At 46.7% G+C, this 21,430-nt stretch overlaps 1 protein-coding gene across 1 annotated transcript in view; it reads left to right on the plus strand.

Moving 5' to 3' along the window:
- The window catches only part of Parva (parvin alpha), a 172,535-nt gene that overhangs the window by 48,604 nt on the left and 102,501 nt on the right, over positions 1-21,430 (plus strand). The gene's annotated exons all lie outside the window — the stretch shown is intronic.

A 21,430-nucleotide genomic window follows, 5' to 3' on the forward strand; every position in this document is an offset into this window, starting at 1 on the left:
CAGAGACTTATCTTTCTGTTTCCACAAGCCAGAGAGGGTGGGGGGAGGGGAGGGGTTGGGGGAGAACCAACAGAGAGATTTAGTGTTTTGCTGATAGCAGTACTTTCTGGGTCCAATTTTATTTTATTTTTTTCTTAAAGATGAAGCCTTGTCATGAATGCATTTGGGTTCTGAAAGCCACAGAGTTCTGAAAAGCTCTCTAGGCCCCCGGACAAAAGTAGTGTGGCTTCTCTGCTTAGCTACAAGGCGCTAATCTGTGCCAAGCTGGAAATCTTGGGAGAACCGTTTCCGTCTGTTTCCCCTTGGCACACCGTAATGCCACGGTGAGCTGCTGCTTGGGGCTAAGAGATCTTGAGGGGAATGACTGAGGACTTGTTGCCCTTGGTGAGGATGATTGACCAGCCTGGGTGACTAGCTTTAGAAAAATTTTCATCTGCAGAATAATTGTGGCCATTATGAGCATAACTGGCTTTGTCACCATGAGCAGGCAGATGGGGCATGTGTTTTACATTATCAGGGCCAGCCCAGCAGCTTTTCCGAAAGCAGAGCTGACCGGTGGGCATCTTGCTGCAAAGGGCCCCCGTTCAGACTGTCCCCTGCCAGGGCAGCCCTTCGGATGGCCTTGCTGGGTGACAGGAACCCTGCCCAAAACAAAAGCCTCATTTACAGGAAACCAGTTAAAGAGGAGGATGAGTCAGGGACTTCAGAGCAGTCCCATTTCCACAGAACTTAAATCATGAATACCAAAAATGGAAGAGTTCACAGTTCCTACGGCTTTTCTACAGCTGGGAGTTTTTCCCAGCTCCGCATAGCCGGCCCAGCACAGGGTCCCCTGCTGCTCCCAGAGGGGAGAGGCCAGCAGGGGAAGGGAACCCAGGCCACCAAGAGAAGGCAGGAGATGTAAGAGAAGTGATTTGAAATGGGAAGGGGAAGGTACCACCTGTCTTGTCTTTTCAGCTACTGACTCTGGGGGTTGAGATGGGTGGGTCCCCTGAGCTCAGGGGTTTGAAGGCAGCCTGGGCCAGACCCTGTGTCAAAAAAAATTAAAATTAGGGCTGGAGAGGTGGCTTAGCGGTTAAACGCTTGCCTGTGAAGCCTAAGGACCCCGGTTCGAGGCTCGGTTCCCCAGGTCCCACGTTAGCCAGATGCACAAGGGGGCGCACGCGTCTGGAGTTCGTTTGCAGAGGCTGGAAGCCCTGGCGCGCCCATTCTCTCTCTCTCCCTCTATCTGTCCTTCTCTCTGTGTCTGTCACTCTCAAATAAATAAATTAAATTAAAAAAAAATTAAAATTAAAATTAAATAAGAAGAAAGGGGCAGCTGGGAAGATGGCTCAGCATGTGAGAGCACACGTGAGAGGCCCTGAGTTCAATTTCCAAGCACTCATATTAAAAAACAAAAGCCAAGCATGGCCGCACAGGTCTATAAGCTCAGCACTGAGGGGGGGGCAGAGACAGGACAATCACTGAGGCCCTGGTCAGCCAATCTAACTGAAAAACTGGAAGTGAGAGACTGTCTCAGGAAAATATGGCAGAGGAGGACACCTGATGTTTTCCTCAGGCAGTGCATATCTACACACACACACACACACACACAGAGAGAGAGAGACAGAGAGAGAGAAGAAAGGGAGAGGAACAGAAAGGAGCAATGAAAGGAAGAGAGAAAAGAGGGCCTAGAGATGGACAGTTACAAAATGAAGGGTGATGCCGGGCGTGGTGGTGCACGCCTTTAATCCCAGCACTTGGGAGGCAGAAGTAGGAGGATCGCTGTGAGTTCGAGGCCACCCTGAGACTACATAGTGAATTCCAGGTCAGCCTGGGCTGGAGTGAGACCCTACCTTGAAACCCCCTGCCCCCCCCCAAAAAAAAGAAAATGAAGGGTGAATCTTACAAACTCATGTGGTATCCTTCCTGGCACATCTGCCATGTGGGTTTGTGTGTAGCAAATTACCATAGTCAAAATAAAACTGTATTGGGCTAGAGAGATGGCTTAGCGGTTAAGGTGCATGCCTGTGAAGCCTAAGAACCCAGGTTTGATTCTCCAGGTCCCACGTAAGCCAGATGCACATGATGGTGCATGCGTCTGGAGTTCATTTGCAGTGGCTAAAGGCCCTGGTGTGCCCATTCTCCCTCCCTCTCTCTCTTCCTCTCTTTTTCTCTCTCTGTCTCTAATAAATAAGTAAATGAAAAGAAAATAATTAAAAAAACTGTATTATTGCTTACTTAGTTATTCATGGATAAAGGCCTAAGGAGTTTTGTCTTTTTTTGTTAGAAGTTTTACTAACGGGGGATGGAGAGATGGCTTAGTGGGTAAGATACTTACCTGTGAAGTCTAAGGACCCAGGTTTGATTCTCCAGGTCCAATGTAAGCCAGATGCACATGGTGGTGCATGCATCTGGAGTTTGTTTGCAGTGGCTAGCCCATTCATTCCTCTCTCTCTTTCTCTCTGTCTCTAATAAATTAGTAAAATAATTCTTTTTAAAAAAAAGAAGTTTTACTAATGGGGAATTCTGCTTGAGAAAGCTAAGGGCTGTTTTAGTTTATAAGTACAAACCTACGCCTGCCATTTTAAGGAAATTTGTATATATTGATGAAAATAGATTGATTTTGGAGATTTATGCATATTACCAAAAATATTATGATCCAGCCATTGCACAATTAGGATTTAGGTTTTTTTGTTTTTGTTTTTGTTTTTGTTTTTTTTGCTTGTGTAGCATGTGATATAGGGTGGTATGGTGTGTGTGTGTGTGTGTGTGTGTGTGGTACATGCATGTGTGTATGTGCAATGTGCACATTCTCAAAGGCCAGAGGAGAATATCAGGTATCTTTCCTCAGTGTTCATCCATGTATTTCCTTAAGACAGAGTTTCTCCCTGAACGCGGACCTGTGATTTTCATGAACCTTCCGCTCCTCGCAGGACCGGGGTTACATATGTATGTGGCCATGCCTAGCCGTTTGCCAGAGCCCTGTGGAATTGAACTCAGGGTCTCGGGCACTCATGCTTTGAGCCATCTCTCCGCCCCAGTTTTGTTGTTGTTGTTCTGAAACAGGATCTCGTGTAGCCCAGGTGGGCGTTGAACTCGCTGTGTAGTTGAGAATGACCTTGAACTCCTGGTCCTCCTGCCTCCACCTCCCAAGTGCCGGGGTCAGGGGCATCTACCTCCACATGCTCACTCTCAGTAAATAAGTGGGCCAGGGTGGCAAATCATGTGTAGTAGCAGCACTGTTTCCTTATGTGAAATTTATTTTTAAAATTCTTATTTACTTGAGAGGGGGGAAGGAAATTGGGCACGCCAGGGCCTCTTGCCATTGCAAATGAACGCCAGATGCATGTGCCACTGTGTAAATCTGGCTTTATGTGGATACTGGGGAATCAAGCCTGGGCCATCAGGCTTTGTAAGCACCTTTAACAGCGGAGCCTCCAGCTCCCCCCCATGTGAAAAATTTGAAATAAACTATAAGAAGAGACCAGTTAAATACATTATGGCATATCATTAATTAGATATTACAACATCCTTAAAAACATAGTGCTGCTCTCTGTATCCTTGATATGAAATGATTTTCATGATATATTCCCTAAAATCTTTTTCAGAATATCTATATCTATATATCTATATCTATATATGTGTGTGTGTGTGTGTGTGTATACACATATGTTAATACTTATATTTAATAAAGTCTGGGAACATTCACAGTGATTAAATCTGGAAGGTAGGATTTGGGGTGCATTTAATTTTTCTGTGTGCATTTTTCTAATTTATTTTTTGCCATGAATATGTATGACTTTCTAATATAAAAACAATTGGTAGGAGGGGAGAATTTTTCACTCAGAGAGGACTTATTTTAAGATCCTTCTCTACAGAGAAGGACTCAAGTTAAGTGTGGGTTTATACAGACTCCTGAAGTTGAGAGAAAAATAAACCCTGCAAATATCGAAATCCTTTTCCTGATTTTATTTTTATTTTTTTATTTTTTATTTATTTATTTTTTTTTTTTTGCCCCAGGCCGTCTTTCTTGCTTAGGCCTGGCCTGAGGGTTTTAGAGCTGTCAGATGGCCTTCTAGAGGCAGCTCCCCGGGTGGCTCCCATGACTCCCCTGTTCCCCTGGACTTGACCCACTGCCCTTAGGTTCTGCCCGGAAGCTTTTGTGGCCATGGGTATTGTAAAGGTCCTTAAGAGTGGAGCTAGGAGGAGGAAGCACTGATTTGAAAGACAGCAGACCATGCCAACTGAAGCTCAGGGGAGGCTTCCCGCTGGCACTGCATCTGAAATCAGACCGGAAGACCCATCGCAAGCTCAGACGTGGTCCCGGGAAGTCAGCAGTGGGCCGAGGGCCCAGAGAGAGGGTGAAGTCGGAGCGGTTACTGGGTGCTCGCTCTTGATCTGCCGGATGGCCGCTCCTGCTCTCTGGCCGGGCGGTGAAGGCTTTCTTCCCTTGGGCTGGGCTGCTCGGGGTGAGGGTGGCCCGGACAGGCCCTGCTCAAGGGGTCCTGTTCTTGCATCTGCCCGGAGGCCCGGGCTGACCTCTGGATGCGGCTTCCGGCCTCTGATCTCTTTGTTGTGCCCAGCTGCTCTCCTCCCGGGCGGGCGGCTGTGGGAGGAGGACAAGACAGTTGGGATTCTTTAGTGGGTGGGTTGTTGGCCTGCGTCCAAGCAGAGCTGCTCGGCGTCCTTGAATCGTCTCCCTCCCCACCCCCCAGCTCACGGATGGGCCATGAGATCCAGTTCAGGCTGGATCTGGGGCCAGTGTAAGGAGTGCTTCCCCTCCATCCCACACCCCTGCACATCACTGAGGTGGGATCGGGTCAGCATCCTGTGGGCACGGAGACCTGGGCGGGTCTCTGGACTCCCCTGAACTTCTCTTTCCTCACGTGCCAGTGTGACCTCAGCGAGGGCGGACTGAGAGGTTGCAAACCGAACCCCGCGCTTCGAGTGGGGCGTTGCGCACTGTGACTGTTGCCGACACGGTCTCTGACCTCTGTTGGGCAGTACTGTGCGCCAAGCACTCTTGAGCACATGGTAGCAGTCACTGAATCCCCCCAGGGGCTTGTGAGACCCTGAACCCTGGAGGGTCTGAGTACCTTGCTCAATTCACTAAGTGGTTGCATTTATGAGCAATCAAGCTGCGGCCAAGGAGTTCTTTTTAAAAGTTGTCATAGAATACTAAAATTATTTTAAGATTTGCCATTTTAGCCATTTTGGAGTGTGCACACTCCAGTAAATTTAAGTGTATTCACATTATTGTTCAAACCAACTAGTTCTTTCATAATACAAAACCCAAAGTCAACAGTACTCTCTAAGCTGTTCCCTGTTGCTGCTCCTGCCCCAGGTCCTGGCAGCTGGCACTCTACTCTGCCTCTCTGTGGCTCGGAGGAGTGTAGGTATCTCATAGACGGAGCCACACATGGTTGGCGATGTAGCTTAGTGGTAGTGTTAGAATGCTTGCCCAGCATGGCATGCACAGGGTAGACTCTGGGTTTGATTCCCAGTACAACAAAGAAGGGAGGGAAAGGGGAAGGGAGGGAGGAAGGGAGAGAGGAAAGGATAAGTGTGGAACCATGCAATCTCTGTGTTTTCAGCATTGACTTATTTCACTGAGTGCAATGTATTCAGTGCATGTCCATTTTGTAGCGCGTGTCAGGATTTCCTTTCTTAAGGCCAAATGATGTTTCGTTTTGTGTATTGACCTCATTTTATTTGTGTGTTTATGTGTGAGTCAACACTTGGGTTACTTCTCTATCTTTTCCCTATTGTTAACAATGCCACTGCGCCCAAGGTCATACGCATCCCTATTTGAGTCCTGCTTTCATCTGAGGTATATACCTAGACGTTGGATTGCTGCGTCATCCGGGTAATTCTATTTTTAAGGGAATTGGCCTGTCACTTCCTGTAGCGGTGGCAGCATGTTACATTCCTACGAAAGGACACAGGGGTTCCAGCTTCTCCACATCCACATTAATACTTGTGCCCCCCCCCCCCCCCCGTCTCTCTCTCTCTCTCATAGTAGTTATCCTAGCTGGGCTTGGTGGCACAAGCCTATAATCCCAGCTACTCAGGAGCCTAAACAGGTGAGTTGTAAGTTCAGGCCAGTGTGGGTAAACTCTGTGAAACCTTTTTCAAAATGAAAGACAAAAATAGGGATGGAGATGGCGCACAGTGGTAGAGTACTGTAGGCCCTTCCTCCTGGGTGTGAGGCATTCTCCTCTGTGGTTTCTGCTCACAGCTCCCTAAAAATTAGCTCCTTGAGCCTGTTTGCATGTGCCTATTTGTATGTCTTTTTTTGAAAAATGTCTAGTCGGGTCCTTTGCTCTTTTTTTTTTTAAAGAAATTTTATGTATTTATTTATTTTTAAAACCTTTTCCTTAATATTTTATTTTCATTTATTTGAGAGAGAGAGAATGGGCATGCCAGGGCTTCCTGCCACTGCAAATGAGCTCCAGATGTATGCGCCACCTTGTGCAGCTGGCTTACGTGGGTCTTGGGGAATTGAACCAAGGTCTTTTGGCTTTGCAGGCAAGTGCCTTAACCACTAAGCCATCTCTCCAACCCCCCCCAAAAAACCTTTTTTTGGTAATAAGCATTTTATTTTATTTAGCTATTTGAGAGAGGGAGAGAGAGAGAGAAAAAAAAAATGGGTATGCCAGGGCCTTCAGCCACTGCAAACAAACTCCAGATGCCTGTGCCTCCTTGTGTGACATCATTGTGCATCTGGCTAATGTGGGACCTGGAGATTCAAACAGGAGTTCTTAGGCTTCACAGGCAAGTGCCTTAACCCCTAAGTCATCTCTCCAGTCCTTTCTTTTACTTTGGTATCATCATCTTTTCCTCCTATTATGAGGGTTTTGTGTAGGTAGTACCAGACACTAAAAGGTCATGGCTACCCAGGCCATTTTGTGTCTGGAAGATTGCATAGAAATTTTATTTATGAGAGAGAGAGAGAGACAGAATGGACATATCAGGGCCTCCTGCCACTGCAAACAGACTCCACTTTGTGCATCTTGCTTTACATGGGTGCTGAGGTATCGAACCTGAGCAGTCAGGCTTTGTAAAAAAGTGCCTTTAACCACTGAGCTATCTCTCTAGCCCATCCCTTGCTCTTTTTAAAATTGGATTGCTTTTATATCATTGGATTGTAGGCTTCTTTACATGTCCTGATGCTATCTGCTTATCCAATATATGATTTAAACATTCCAATTCCATGGGTTGCATTTTACTCTGTTGACTGTCCTTCATATGCACAGAAGTTTTTAATTTAATTAATTAATTTATTTATTGGTTTTTCGAGGTAGGGTCTCACTCTAGCCTAGGTTGACCTGGAATTCACTATGTAGTCTCAGGGTGGCTTCGAACTCACGGCGATCCTCCCACCTCTGCCTCCCAAGTGCATGCGCCACCACGCCCGGCAGAAGTTTTTAATTTTAATGGTGTTCATTGTTTCTGTTCTACCGTTGTTGCCTAGATTTTTCTGATCTCTCTGAGGGAGGAGCTGTTCTGAAGTGATTTGTAGTGGAGGGAAGATGAGGGAAAAAACAAATATTACCCCTGTTGTCTGGAAAGTAAGATTTGAAGCCAGGAGCCACTGAGGAGCAGTTCAGAAAGACTTACTAAAAAAGAAAAAAAGATAGAAACTGTAAGTGAGGGAGAGCAGTTTGGGATTGGATGCGAGCCCAAAGTTGAGAAAGCCGCCTGGGGAGGACCACATTACCAGACACTCCATGAGGCAGACAAAGAAAGGTCCCCACGCACTGAGCCCCAGAAAGCCCGAAGGATAAAAACCAAGAAGATGGCAGGGAGATGAGTCCTTGATGATTCAAGCCGGGGAAGATGGGTGTGCATTAGGGAAGGAATTACTGGGTGAAAATGTGAGTGGCGAGGCTGACACATTGTCCCAGGGAAAGGAGGTCCCATGCCGAGGTTTGTGCCACATGGAGGGAAAGCTGAACAGGAGGAGGCTGGGCTGCTAATTAGCGGGGGGGGGGGGGGGGGGGGGGGCTTTTCAGAGGCCCAGGGGAATGACTGGGCTGGATTCTAGCTCCCTTTCATTCTTCCCCATAAGGGTTCCAAGAGCAACAGTTAGAGTAGGCAAGAAGGGGAAAAGCCACCCGCCCCCCCCCCCAAACAAGAGAAGAGACAGCCTCAGCTGTGCTGAGTCCTCAGTTTCTGTTCCTTTAAAAATAAAGAACTACAGCTTGGTAAGGGACAGGTATGGCCAAGGCTGCTGCTATGCCAGGGGAGACCAAGTGTCCGAGGCCTGTACGCTGGAAACAGCAGCATTGACCCAGAGCCACTTGCCCAGCCAGGACACAGGGCAGCCGGAAGAGCACTGTCCTGAGAGTCCAGTGGCTCTCCTGGGATTTCGCAGCCTCCCTGACTCCTCACAGACTCACTGGAAAACACAGGCCATGCCTCCGATTAACACTCCAAAGAAGCAGGTTAGGATAGTCACCCATAGGACGGACAGCCCTCACCTTCCTTAATGAAGATCTGCGCTTGGTGCCTTCTCATTGCTGGGACAAAGCACCTGCAAAAATCCACCGACGGGAGGCAAGGTTAATTCCTGGTGGTGGGGCAGGTCTGGCAGCAGGAATGAGGCAGCCGATCACGTTCAGCCCACGGCGAGGAAGCAGCGAGCCATGAGCGCTGGCTCTGGGCAGCCTGGCCCATGCCGTGGTGTTGCCCACAGCTAAGCCGAGTCTCCCTACCTCAATGAATCTAAACAGGACATTCTCTCAAGGCATGGCCAGAGGCTGAGGCCAGTCTAGGTAACCCTCCTGTTAGGTCGACAGTCACTAAAACCTGTCACAGGCAAAGAGTGGAAGGACATTCAGAACCTGCCCTGGCAAACCAGGGTGGACGTTTCTGCATGTTTGTTTGTTTGTTTGTTTTTGTTTTTCGAGGTAGGATCTCACTTTAGCTCAGGCTGACCTGGAATTCACTATGCAGTCTCAGGGTGGCCTCGAACTCATGGTGATCCTCCCATCTCTGCCTCCCGAGTGCTGGGATTAAAGGCGTGCACCACCATGCCCGGCTATAGTTTCTGCATTTTCAGTCAGCCGTGCCATGGTGGCGGCAATGGGTGGCTCCTCGGTTTCCTTTCGGATCTTTTTTGCTCCTGCTGGCCTCTCTTTTTACCTTGTTTTTGCACAAGGAAACCTCCCACAGTATCCATCAACCTCCAGACATTTCAGCAGTAACCGCTGCCCTGGATATTTTCCAAGCTGGACTCATTCGAGAGAGGATCTGATCGCCCAGCTTGCCTTTAGGTACCAGGCCTCTTGATAGGCAAGCCTACTGCTTGGCCATCTGGTCTAGACAGCCAACTGTGGGTCTGTGGGATCGCGCAGTACAAAACAAGACCACCCAGGCTTTCTGTCCTCGGCAGGGTCAGAATACAGACTTTGTCAGCAACGTAACCCACTTTTGTAATAGAATTTTGCAGGGTCCCTTTGGTTCTAATTATCCATAATTGGACAGTATTGGTGACTGAAGGATGTGAAGTCAAGAATTTTCTTATTTTAATTCTTAAAATCTTAACAGCCTAACTCACTGAACATGGGCATGGGGTGGAAGACATGGGTTTCTTTGCAGTGTGGCACAGGGATGTTACCAGGAATCAATTGAGAGCCACAGAGCTCATCAGTCTTTCTGATGAGACCTGTTAATCTAGCTCAGGCTGTTCTTTCCTAAGGTCAGATAATACGTGGTTACTGTGGGCAGGGAGAATGCAGGACTTAGCCCAGCAGGAGCAGAGTCTCCCACCCCATCCCCATGAGGCCAGTGAGATGGGGAGAGAGTCCAGCTTCTAGAACAAGTAAGAGACAGGCTGCTGCAGCCCAGACTCATGCTCAGCAAGTTGAGGGACGGGAAAAGAGAACGTGCCTCCTGGCGGTAACTTCTGGACTACTTGCGTTACTGTGGTGTAGTCCCAGGAGCGGTGTTCTTGCCTGGCCCATCATTTGATGGTCATGGCATCTGAGTTTGAGAGGGGCAGCAAAGACCAAGCCTATACCTGTGTAGGTCTTTTACAAGAAGAGTCTATCTGTGTCTTGATGTCTGATGTTGCTGTAGACAGTATGACAGCGCCTAGGTAAGCAGAAAGCTCCAAAGGTTTTTGTTTACTACTGTTCACAGTGCCGCCCATCATGATGGCAAAACTGTGTGTGTATGTGTGTGTGTGTGTGTGTGTGTGCTTGTGTGTATGCATGCAAATTTTAAATCAGTTCCATCACTATTGTATATAAATATCTACACTCTTCAGGGGCTCCAAATATATGGACAGCCAGTTGGCAAAGTTCGTTTCTTGAAGTCTTTCAGTTTCCACAGGTCAAACTAAGTAAAGCCAGTGTTCACGGGTCTAGGCAGGAATGAGGACCTCGTTCCTACAAGTGCAATAGCAAGTTTGATTCTCTTTTGAGTGAGAACCTACTAGAAGTTCCCAGTAAGCATCTGTTGTAGAGTTGGACCCCAGCTGGTGGCTCAGTTTTGAAAGGTGGCAGAGCCGTGTTGGAGGGAGTGGGTCACTGGGGGTGGACCTGGACGTTGTACAGCCTACACCCACTTCCTGCTTACCCTCTGCTTCCTGACCAGGGCATGTGGCGTTAGCAGCCAGCCTCCCTTTCCTGACACTGTGCCTGCTCTGCAGTGACAGACCGTTTCCCCTCAAGCCATAAGCTGAATAAATCTTTCCTCTCTTGCTTCTTGTCAGGTGTCTGGTCCCAGCGATAAGGAAAGTACCTAATGTCGCCCTCATTAGTAGACAGCATCCAATTCACCACAAGTCCTAGCTAGCCGCACGGCGCACCGTGGGCATCAGCGCTCCCCAGCCGCTGCCAGCGTCACCACAAAGGACGGGTTGACCTGCATATCACAGTTAAGAAGAAGCTCAAAATTCAAAAGAGTTGTGGCTGTGTGCACGCTATCTGACATCATCGTCAAGACAAAAAAAAAAAATAATAATAATAACAGCAGTCATGCCCGGTGTGGTGGCGCACGCCTTTAGTTCCAGCACTTGGGGGAAAGCAGAGGTAGGAGGAGTGGCACGAGTTCGAGTCCACCCTGAGACTCCATAGTGAATTCCAGGTCAGCCTGGACTAGAGCTAGACCCTACCTCGAAAAACCAAAATAAATAAATAAGTAAATAAATAAAAATTCACAAGTCAGGGACCTCCTGCATTCAGGCTTCTGTGATTATTAGGGAGGCTGTAATCATTCCCAGGTGACAGCTTAGCAGGTACTTCTCTCTCTCTCTCTCTCTTTGTTTTTTGTTTTTCAAGGTAAGGTCACGCTCTAGCCCAGGCTGACCTGGAGTTCACTATGTAGTCTCAGGGTGGCCTTGAACTCATGGCGATCCTCCTACCTCTGCCTCCCGAGCGCTGGGATTAAAGGTGTGCGCCATCACGCCCGGCAGCAGGTACTTTCCCTGTGCACAAGGTGTACTTATTAATTAGCTGCTGTTTCAGGGTTGAGACTTGCTAGTGCTCCTTTCCTCTCCCTGCCCTCCCCTCCCCCCCACTAGCCGAATGGGATCATATCACAGACAGCAGTATATGTTCATGTTGCAACATGAGATCTTATTGCTATTGTGAATTGCAAATATGCCTTATATTTGTCACAATTTTAATGTTTTTAAATGTTATTTATTTATTTGAGAGAGCAAAAGAGAAAGAGTCAGAGAGAGAGAAAGAATGGGCGTCCCAGGGCCTCCAGCCGCTGATAACGAACTCTAGACTCACGCACCACCTTGTGCATCTGGCTTACATAGGTCCTGGAGAGTTGAACCGGGATCCTTTGGCTTTGCAGGCAAACGCCTTAACCACTAAGCAATCTCTCCAGCCCTTTATCACACTTTTAAAATTTCATTTTCCCCTTTGCATTTGTTCTGCTACTTTATTTTTATTTACTTTTTTATTTTTTTGAGGTAGGGTCTTGGTCTAGCCCAGGCTGACCTGAATTCACTATGTATTATTCAGGCTGGCCTTGAACTCACAGCAATCATCCTACCTTGCTTGGTCTTCTAAGTTCCCAGTTGTTTCGCTGATTTTATTAATACTTTAAATGTCTCAGCTCACCTACGTCAGCAATATAATACTATTTAGTTTCTTAATAGTTATAAATTTTTTTCTTTGCTACATCTGGGATACATTAGCCTTTAGTTTTTATTGCTTTCTGTGTTTAATTAGTTCATTGACCATTTTGGAAAGAATGATCATATTTGGTGAGTTATGGGTACAATATGCTTTTTTTCATATCAATTTCAGATTGTTCTACCAGAATTTATTAAATGGTAATTCCTTCATCCATTATTGTGAGTCTCAGGCTTGTTTTGCTTGCTGTGTCCTTAGGACTTGTAAGTGCTCAAATCTATCTCTGTAATCACCATTTTATTTGTCTTTGTCCTGGCTTTGATCCAACAAAATTCAGTTTTGATGAAGATCACTTTATAATATGTCTTAAAATTTGATTATGACATCTTCCTCCACTCTTTGGTATTATTTCGAATGAATTTTTCCTTATTCATTTTGCTGGTGGCTTATCACGTTCTAGAGCATTCTGGCAGGAATGTAATTGCTATTTTGTTCATCCGTTTTTCATTGTATGTCACTGACATTACCATGAGCCCGTTTCATCAGAGGCAATGGCTCTAACTGTGTTTATTTTGGTATTTCTTCTGTTTGTTTCCTTGTAATTTGATTTTACTAGGTGCCTTGTCTATCTAAATATACAAATTCTTCAGTATCTTATTCTTTTCAGAATTGGGAATAGCACCATTTATTACCTTTCCTGACTTTATACCATGGGCATGCATTTGCTTTGTTTTGCCTTTTCAGTTTACCTAATTGTGTCATCTGCAAAAAAAAAAAAAAAAAAAAAAAAGTGCTATTTCTATTTCTGTGTTTCCTGTTTCTATCCTTCATTTCCTTTTCACCTTGTCCTGCGGCGTTTTCCAATACCCCTGACAGGCGGGCTGAGAGGGTCACCTCGTACTTGTCCGCACAGTGAATTCAGCATGGCAGCCCGGAGCCACCCATGAGTCTTCACGTTTGAAACAATTCAACTTAAAACATTCAGCTCCTCAGTCACATTTGTGTGAGTCGTCACCACCAATCAAACAGCTAATTGTCCAGCCATACTGGACAGAGCAGAAGTAAACATTTCCATCACTGCAAGTACTAGGTAGCACCTCTTGGGACTTCCTAGGAAGTGTTTGCTCTGGGCTTCTGCGTGTCGCCACAGTTCCTATGCTGGGATCTCGGGGCTAAGGACTCTCTGAAATCAGAGACTGTATTGAATGCTCTAGATGCTAGGCTCAGAAGGGACCAAGTTCTGCTACTGCTGGTAGCATGGCTGGCTAGCTGGAGAAAACACGTGTCACCTAGAGCTAAGAGTGTTTCTTTTTTTTTTTTTAAGTATTTTAATTTTGTTTATTTTTATTTATTTATTTGAAAGGGACAGACAGAGAGAGAAACAGGCAGACAGGGAGAGAGAATGGGCGCGCCAGGGCCTCCAGCCACTGCAAAGGAACTCCACACACGTGCGCCCCCTTGTGCGTCTGGCTAATGTGGGTCCTGGGGAATCGAGCCTCGAACTGGGGTCCTTAGGTTTCACAGGCCACCGCTTAACCGCTAAGCCATCTCTCCAGCCCAAGAGTGTTTCTTTGTAGTGAAAGTTTGGAGAAAGAAAAACCCAAGCTTGTTGCTGCTGACCCCCACGTTGGCAATGGGTAAGAGGGCAGGGTGAGGCGAAACTGGGAAAACTGGTGGCTGCTTCTGGCTTGGCTGGGGTTCGCAATCCTGAAATACTATAGCCTAGACTGGCCTCGAACTCACAGAGATTCTCCTGCCTCAGCCCCTCCCGCCCCCAAGTGCTGGGATAAGGATGAAACAGCATACCCAGCAAATTCTAATGCGTTCTTATAAAAACTTTAATGCTGAGCCGGGCGTGGTGGCACACGCCTTTAATCCACAGCACTTGGGAGGCAGAAGTAGGAGAATCACTGTGAGTTTGAGGCCACCCTGAGACTACATAGCGAATTCTAGGTCAGCCTGGGCTAGAGTGAAACCCTACCTCAAAAAACCAAAAAAGAAGGGGAAAAAAAGCTGGATGTGTGGATAATGCTGTCCTCAGAAGACATAGGTTGTTACAGGAAAACCCAAGTGTCAAGGATGACTTATGTCCTAATGAGTTGTTGGTCTGGTTGGCCCCTGAGGGCCAAAAAAGCCACATTAATGTTGAGTGTAGCACCTGCCTGTAATCACAACTACTTAGGAGACAGAGGTTGGAGGATTCTAAATTCAAAAATAACCTGGGCATTAGCAAGAACCTTTCTCAAAAGAAAGTTTTTAAAAAGCTGAGGGTATATCTCAGTGGTGGAGAGCTTGCTGTACCTGCAGAAGGCCTCAGGTTCAATGCCCAATCCTTGAAAAAATAATAAATACTGTTGAATGCTATTGATGTTTTTTCAGCATCCATCAAAATATTCATATATTTCTAAGTAAGTTTTTATGTCAAAATTTTAAAGTGTCCTGATGGTGATGTAAGCGCTGTGTCTTTATAGAGTAGCTTATACTTGTTTGTGAAACATTTGTTTTTCTTTATGAGTTATTATTTATGATTCGTCAAGCTAGCTTAGAGTGAAGCAAATTTTAAAAGTTTATTCTCATATGCCCTTCCTTCTTCTCCTCTTGTCTTCTTCCCTCTTTCTCTTCTTCCCTACTTTTATGTGTGTGTGTACAGATGTTTTAGGTCGAGATCATATTTGCTTCCAATAATGAGTGTATAAAATACAGTTTTATCTATATCTTCTAACTTTTCTGGTAACTGGTATTGGAAAGTTTGGAGATCTACTTAGAGCTTCTTTTAGAAGCATTTGGAAGGGATAGAACTTTCTGGAACAATTACTTTGACATGAGTCTATTTATGTGTTTAATTTTTTATTCATTGCATTTAGTTCAGTAAGTACTGCTGAGTGTCCACCTTCTGTTAGACACAAGGCCCAGTGTTGGATGGCAAGAGGAACGCAAAATTGGCCATCAGAGAGAAATGAGAACTGTCCTCTCCCCTCTCCCTGAGGTCTCCGGGGCTTCCGCTCCACCCTTCAGTATGTGCCCCTCCACATATTCCCCATCATCAGCATTTCTGCGTCAGGTTCCTCACTTCCAGAACCTATCTAGAGATCTTGACCACCTTGCAGAGAGTCCTTGTCCTCGACTCCTTCCCTCACCTGTGGACGCCCCCCAAAGTTCCCCTGAGTGACAGCTCTCTGCTTGTCCTTAATATTTATTTTTCTTCTGTGTATTAGTCACGCTGGCAACTGGCCATTCCAGCATTGTCCTATTACGTAATTGCCTCCTGTGTCATTGTGAACAGCCTATAGGTCTGACAGCCCTGCAGGGATGGAATGCAGGAAGGTTTCGTGTCTTCTGGGTATGTGATTAGCGAGTATGGATACCGTATGTGGCAAACATCAGGCATGTGGCAAACATTACGAAATACCAGGGCGGGGGAGGTGACTCATTGGGTAAGAGCATTTGTGATGCGAGCAAGGGTCCTGAGAGGGCCTGAGACATCCTGAGTTAGATCCCCAGCAAAGCTGGGTGGCCGGGTACACCTGTAACCCCAGTCCTGTGGAGAACCAGGGGCTCCCCAAACACTAATAGCTTCCGGTTCAATGAAGGACTTCTTCTCAAGGAAGCAGTGGAAGAGATAATCCATGTTTCCTCGGACTCCCCTACACACAATGGCACATAGGGCTTGCATATCTTCACACACGAGTGTATGTGCTATGTCACCACACACACACACACACACACATATGCCACACCACATCCTCCTCTCGCCCCCCCCCCCCACACACTAAAAAAAGAAAGACTCATGGAGGGGCTGGGGAGATGGCTCTGTGGATAAAACACTTGCCACTCAAGCCTGAGTACCCACGTTTGGATCCCCAAGCCCAGTGTAAAAGCTGGTAGCCGTGGCGGGCTTCTGTAACCCCAGCACACGGGCAGAGAGGCAGAGACAGGGGCATCTCCTAGGAGCTCAGAAGCTCGTTGAGCAGCTGGTGTGGTCAGCGCAGCAGTAAAGGGAAACCAAGGGGGTGGAAGGCAAGGGCTGACTCTCCAAGTTGTTCTCTCACCTACACACGTGTGCCATAGCACGTGTGGACCTACACCCACACGTGAACGTACACATGCACATACAGCCACAAGGAAATGCTCATTGGGTAAGCATTTGGTTAATTAAAATTTCACCCTTCACGGCTGTTGAGATGGCTTAGCAGTTAAGGCGCTTGCCTGTGAAGCCTAAGGACCCATGTTCGACTCTCCAGGTCCCATGTAAGCCGCACTCACAGGCGACACGTGTGCACAAGGGTGAACACACACATGAGATGGTGCACACATCTGGACTTCAACTGCAGTGGCTGGAGACGCTGGCACACCAGTTCTCATTCTCTCTCTCTTTCACTTGCTCACTCTGTCTCTCACATAAAAAAGGGGGGCCAGTCTGTTAGGCTTGCAGCAAATGAAATTTTATTTTTTTTAACACTTCATTCCCAGGCAAAAAAAGTAGATTCCATGGCCAATGACAGGTTTCATTTGCTCTGGTGAACTGGAGTCTCCCATTCGGAGAAAGCGGCACCGTCTCTACAGGGAACCACACTCCTCTCCCAAGCTGGCTACTTTGGCCGTGTGTTCCTGTCCACTCAGCTCGACTGCGTCAATAGTTGATGTGGGAGGGATCAGAATGACTGTTTCCTGGCTTCACGGTGTTCACAACCTAATAGGTTTCAAGCAAGTTATCCAAGAGATAACTGTGTAATTACAAATTGTGCTAAGACGTGTAAAAAAATGAAGTGGAAGCCAGGCGTGGTGGTGCACGCCTTTAATCCCAGCACTTGGGAGGCAGAGGTAGGAGGATCGCCATGAGTTCAAGGCCACCCTGAGATGACAGAGTTAATTCCAGGTCAGCCTGGATCAGAGTGAGACCCTACCTCGAAAAATTGAAAAACCAAAAAAAAAAACCCAGAAATGACGTGGACATTGTTCGTTCGCCTGGTAATTTGATTGGGACCTCTTTTAGATTAGGAAGTGACATCTAAGCTGGATGGTGAGGCCAGTCAGAGAAACTAGGACATGCGAAGGCTCTAAGGCAGGGGTTTGCTTGGTGGCCTTGAGGAGCAACCAAAAGCCAGTGTGTGCCTTGTGTCTAACAGGTGAATACTCAGCAGTACTTACTGAACTAAATGCAACGAATAAAAAATTAAACACATGAATAAACTCATGTCAAAGGAATTGTTCCAGAAAGTTCTATCCCTTCCAAATGCTCCATGATGCTGTGAGAATAAACTTTTAACACAATGAGTAAGAGCATTGGTATGGAATGGGGAAGGTCCTGACCACATGGGGTCTGTGCTCAAGGGCTGGGCATTTGGGTTTTAAGCAAGCAGGTATATGTTTTCAAAGATTCTCTCCTTTAGCCAACTTCCTGTCACTGTGATAAAAATGGTGGGAGGGGAGGGACACTTTAAAGGAGGAAAGGTTGATTTGGGTTCATGGCTTCAGAGTTTCAGTCCTCGGCCCACTGGCCCTATTGGCTGGGTAGGCTGTGGAGTCATGTGGTAAGGGCGGCCGCTTGTCTCACGGCAGGCAGGAGACAGAGAGGTGGAGGAAATTCACCAGGGGCAAGCTGGCCCCTTCCAAGGTGACCCACTTGCTCTCCACGGCCACTCTCCATCTTCTCCTAACGATTCCATCAAATTATGAATCCACCCATGGGTTAATTGGCTGCTGAGGTGAGAGCCCTGCCAATACGCTCCATCCCCCAAGCTCCACGTCTGAGAGTTGCATTGGAGACCAAGCCTTCAGCACACCAGTTTTCCAGGAGCGTGTCATGTCTGTTCCATAATGGTTTCTCTAAGGCAGCTCACGTGTTTAACAGGATTCCAAGCCATAAACGTGTATAGCCTCTAATACAGAAACCATCCATATGGCACAGGTATAATAGCAGTATTGTTATAGCTTGTTGTTTGAGACTCAAGCAGCCCAGGCTGGCCTGGAACTCACTATAGAGCTGAAGGTATATTCCTCTTTCTCCCAAGTGCTGGGATTACAGGCACACACCACCATGCCCAGCAATGTGGGGATTGTTAATATACCCACTTCACAGTTGGGTAACCAAGACTTAGAGATGGCACGCAGTTAGCCTAGGGTCACAAAATATACTTGTGAGGGGAGCGGGAGAGAGCTGGTCTTCCTTGAGCTTCCAGGGCCTTTGCTCTGATCACCACCTGGCCATCCCACAAGATCTTTTGACCCCTGTGTGGTCAGTGGGGTGCAGTCAGGATGGGAACAGGTAAAACGGGAGCTCTTCCCCACAGTCCGGGTGAGAGCTTGAACGCAGGAGTGCTGTGCCATTACAGAGACATGATCATTCTGGGCTGGCAGCGGAACGAGGAGAGAGAAAGGGGGAAGGATATGGGAATTAATACATTGGAGTCATTTGGTCTGAAATAAAAGGCTTTGCATTTTTTTATTTTGAAAAAAAAGCACTAATAAGCCACATCTCAGCATGAAAAAAGCAATAATAAAAGGATCAGAAACAAAGTAAAGACCACTTGAATAAGGCAAGCTTTTTCATTTTAATTAATAAAATAGAAATATTGAATGAGAAAGAAAAGTAGATTATCGTTTTTAAGCTTGTCATTAGTCTGGAACATTATTCATAACTCCTTGCTATATTGGCTAACCAAGCTGCAGCGGATATTTTGACAGCGTGAGATGGTGACATTGGCTGACAGTTTCTTGCCATTGAATCTGACAGAACTTCTTCCCTCCCTTCCCTGTCACTGAAGTTTGATCAATCTTCACGAGCCCAGTCAGATCCCCACCTCAGGTGGGAAAACAAAGCCACCGTAAAGGTTTCAGTATTAATCAATAGTTTAGTGGCCAAAAGTATGCCTAGCCTTGCTGTGTGGTGTGGGGTTCCACTTCCTGTTGATGAAGTCAAGAATGGACTTTATACTGGGCTGGAGGGATGGCTTAGCAGTTAAGGCGTTTGCCTGCAAAGCCAAAGAACACAGGTTCAATTCTCCAGGATCCACGTTAGCCAGATGCACAAGGGGGTGCACGCGTCTGGAGTTTATTTGTAGTGGCTGGAGGCCCTGGTGTGCCCATTCTCTCTCTCTCTCCTTCTCTCTCCCTCTTTCTTTGTCAAATAAATAAAGGAAATGAAATATTTTTTTTAAAAAAAAAGAATGGACTTTATAAATGTTTCTTTCCAACTATGAAGACCCAGTTATGAAAAGCAAGTTTTGGTTGGTGCTTGAAAACATAAAGAAGCAGTTGTCGGAGCTGAGGCCACGAGTCAGCGGGTCAAGGGCTTACCATACAAGCATGAGGACCGCACTACCCTCATTGAGATGGGGCATGGTCGCAAGGATCTGCAATCCCAGCCCTGGGGAGGTAGTGACAGAAGGGTCTCCGAGGCTTGCTGCCTGAATAGTCAAGCTGAATTGGTGAGCTCTGTGTTCAATGAGAGACCCTGTCTCAATGAATAAAGTGGAGAGCAATTGAGGAAGGCACCCAACATTGAGTTCCAAACCCCATCCACCACCACACACACGCACACGCACACGCACTGGTTGACTAGAAACTTCAGTCATGGTTAGCGTCAATGGGACAGGACAAAGCTGAGAGGAAGCAACTATGGACAAATATAAATTGAAAGCTTTTAGGTTAAAAACTTCAAATATGGCTGTCACATTACAAACTTTGATTCTCTTGAGCCAGACAGAAGGTTCATGACGAGACAAGGAAAGCCACTGTGGGCATCTTTGGAGCGCCCCTGTGCCTGGGCTCGGCCTGCAGGAAGCACATACAGTGAGGAGGGTGGGAAAGATGGCGAGACGTGACAGGCAGGTGCCACCCTCTCCCTCTTCTCTATCTCTCCACCGTCCCGGGAGAAGTCTCACTAGTGGTGGAAACTTAACTTTTGGAACAGGGCTTCCCGCTGGCCTGTGGCCCTCCCTTAGGGAAGGTGCAGCCATTTTATTTGGTATCCATTGCTTCTAGGACAGGGTGGAGAAGGAGGTCTCCAAATCGATGACCAAAGATGGGCAAAAAGTTGGGCAAGGTGAAGCCTTTATCCGTGTGCCCCAGGCGTTATGCCCCAGATTACCACAAGTGTCAGAGAGCAATCTTGCTTCTGTCTCTCACTCAGGCCACTCAGGTTGCATTCTCCTATAAAGTTCTTCATACCTTGTAGGGAAGGAAGGTTAAAGGGACGAAAAGAGAGTGGTTAGATAATTGGTGCTCACTCCCGGCCCTTCAGTCCCTCATCCCTGCACACACTCCTAAACCAGGCCGAGGCTGAGGCCTGAGGATGGCGGCACCCAAGCAATAGTCTCCAAGGCACCTTTGGACCAGGAGCCACATGTGCACGGATGCGTGTGTGTTGTCCCCAGCACAGCACACGCTCTGTGCCCAGGAAATCCCAGCCAGACGTACAGTGCTATCACGACGTGCCCTTGCATATACGAATATGGATATAAATAAAGTAAATGAATAAAACATAAAATAAATTTAAAAAGTAATGGTTTCATTTCCTAAGTGCTAAGTGAATGAAAATGGAAGAGCTACAGGGATTGGGGATAGAGGTCGAGTCTGTGGATGGGCAGGGAAAGCATGTTTTGTGTTAATCTAGTGTACAGAGTTTTAAGGATAGGAGCCTGGCCCTTCACCCTGCTCGCTGTGAGAATGCACAGACCAACCCTTTCCTCAAGGCCCATGTCTTTAGATGCCTCCATTCAGTTGCATGTTAGTAAATTTCAAATGACCAGTTACCCAGGAGAAAAATATAAGTATGTGTAGGAATGTGTTTATAACCATTATATCATTTTACTGATATAAAAGCTATAGCATGGGCTGGAGAGATGGCTTAGCAGTTAAGCACTTGCCTGGGAAGTCTAAGGACCCCGGTTCGAAGCTCGATTCCCCAGGACCCACGTTAGCTAGATGCACAAGGGGGTGCACGTGCCGGGAGTTTGTTTGTAGTGGCTGGAGGCCCTGGAGCGCCCATTCTCTCTCTCTCTATCTGCCTCTTTCTCTCTGTGTCTGTTGCTCTCGAATAAATAAATAAAAATAAACAAAATTTTAAAAAGCTATAGCATATGATCCACAAGTAATAATAAAATAATCAGTAGTCTGGGATATAAATTCTATGCAGTCAGCTGATTCCAGAGCACTTTTGTTGATTGAACACTTATTAGCATGCAACTGAATAAGTTGACAAGTAGAATTCCATCGCAATCCCTTAACCCTTTCCCAATAAATGTAGTGTTATTGTAGCCAGGCATGGCCAAGGCAGGAGGATCTTTAATTTGAGGACCATCTAGGCTACACAGTCAGATCTTGTCTCAAAAAATCCCAAGGGCTGGGGA

Source organism: Jaculus jaculus, chromosome 3 (assembly GCF_020740685.1).
Source record: "Jaculus jaculus isolate mJacJac1 chromosome 3, mJacJac1.mat.Y.cur, whole genome shotgun sequence".
Taxonomy (NCBI): domain Eukaryota; kingdom Metazoa; phylum Chordata; class Mammalia; order Rodentia; family Dipodidae; genus Jaculus; species Jaculus jaculus.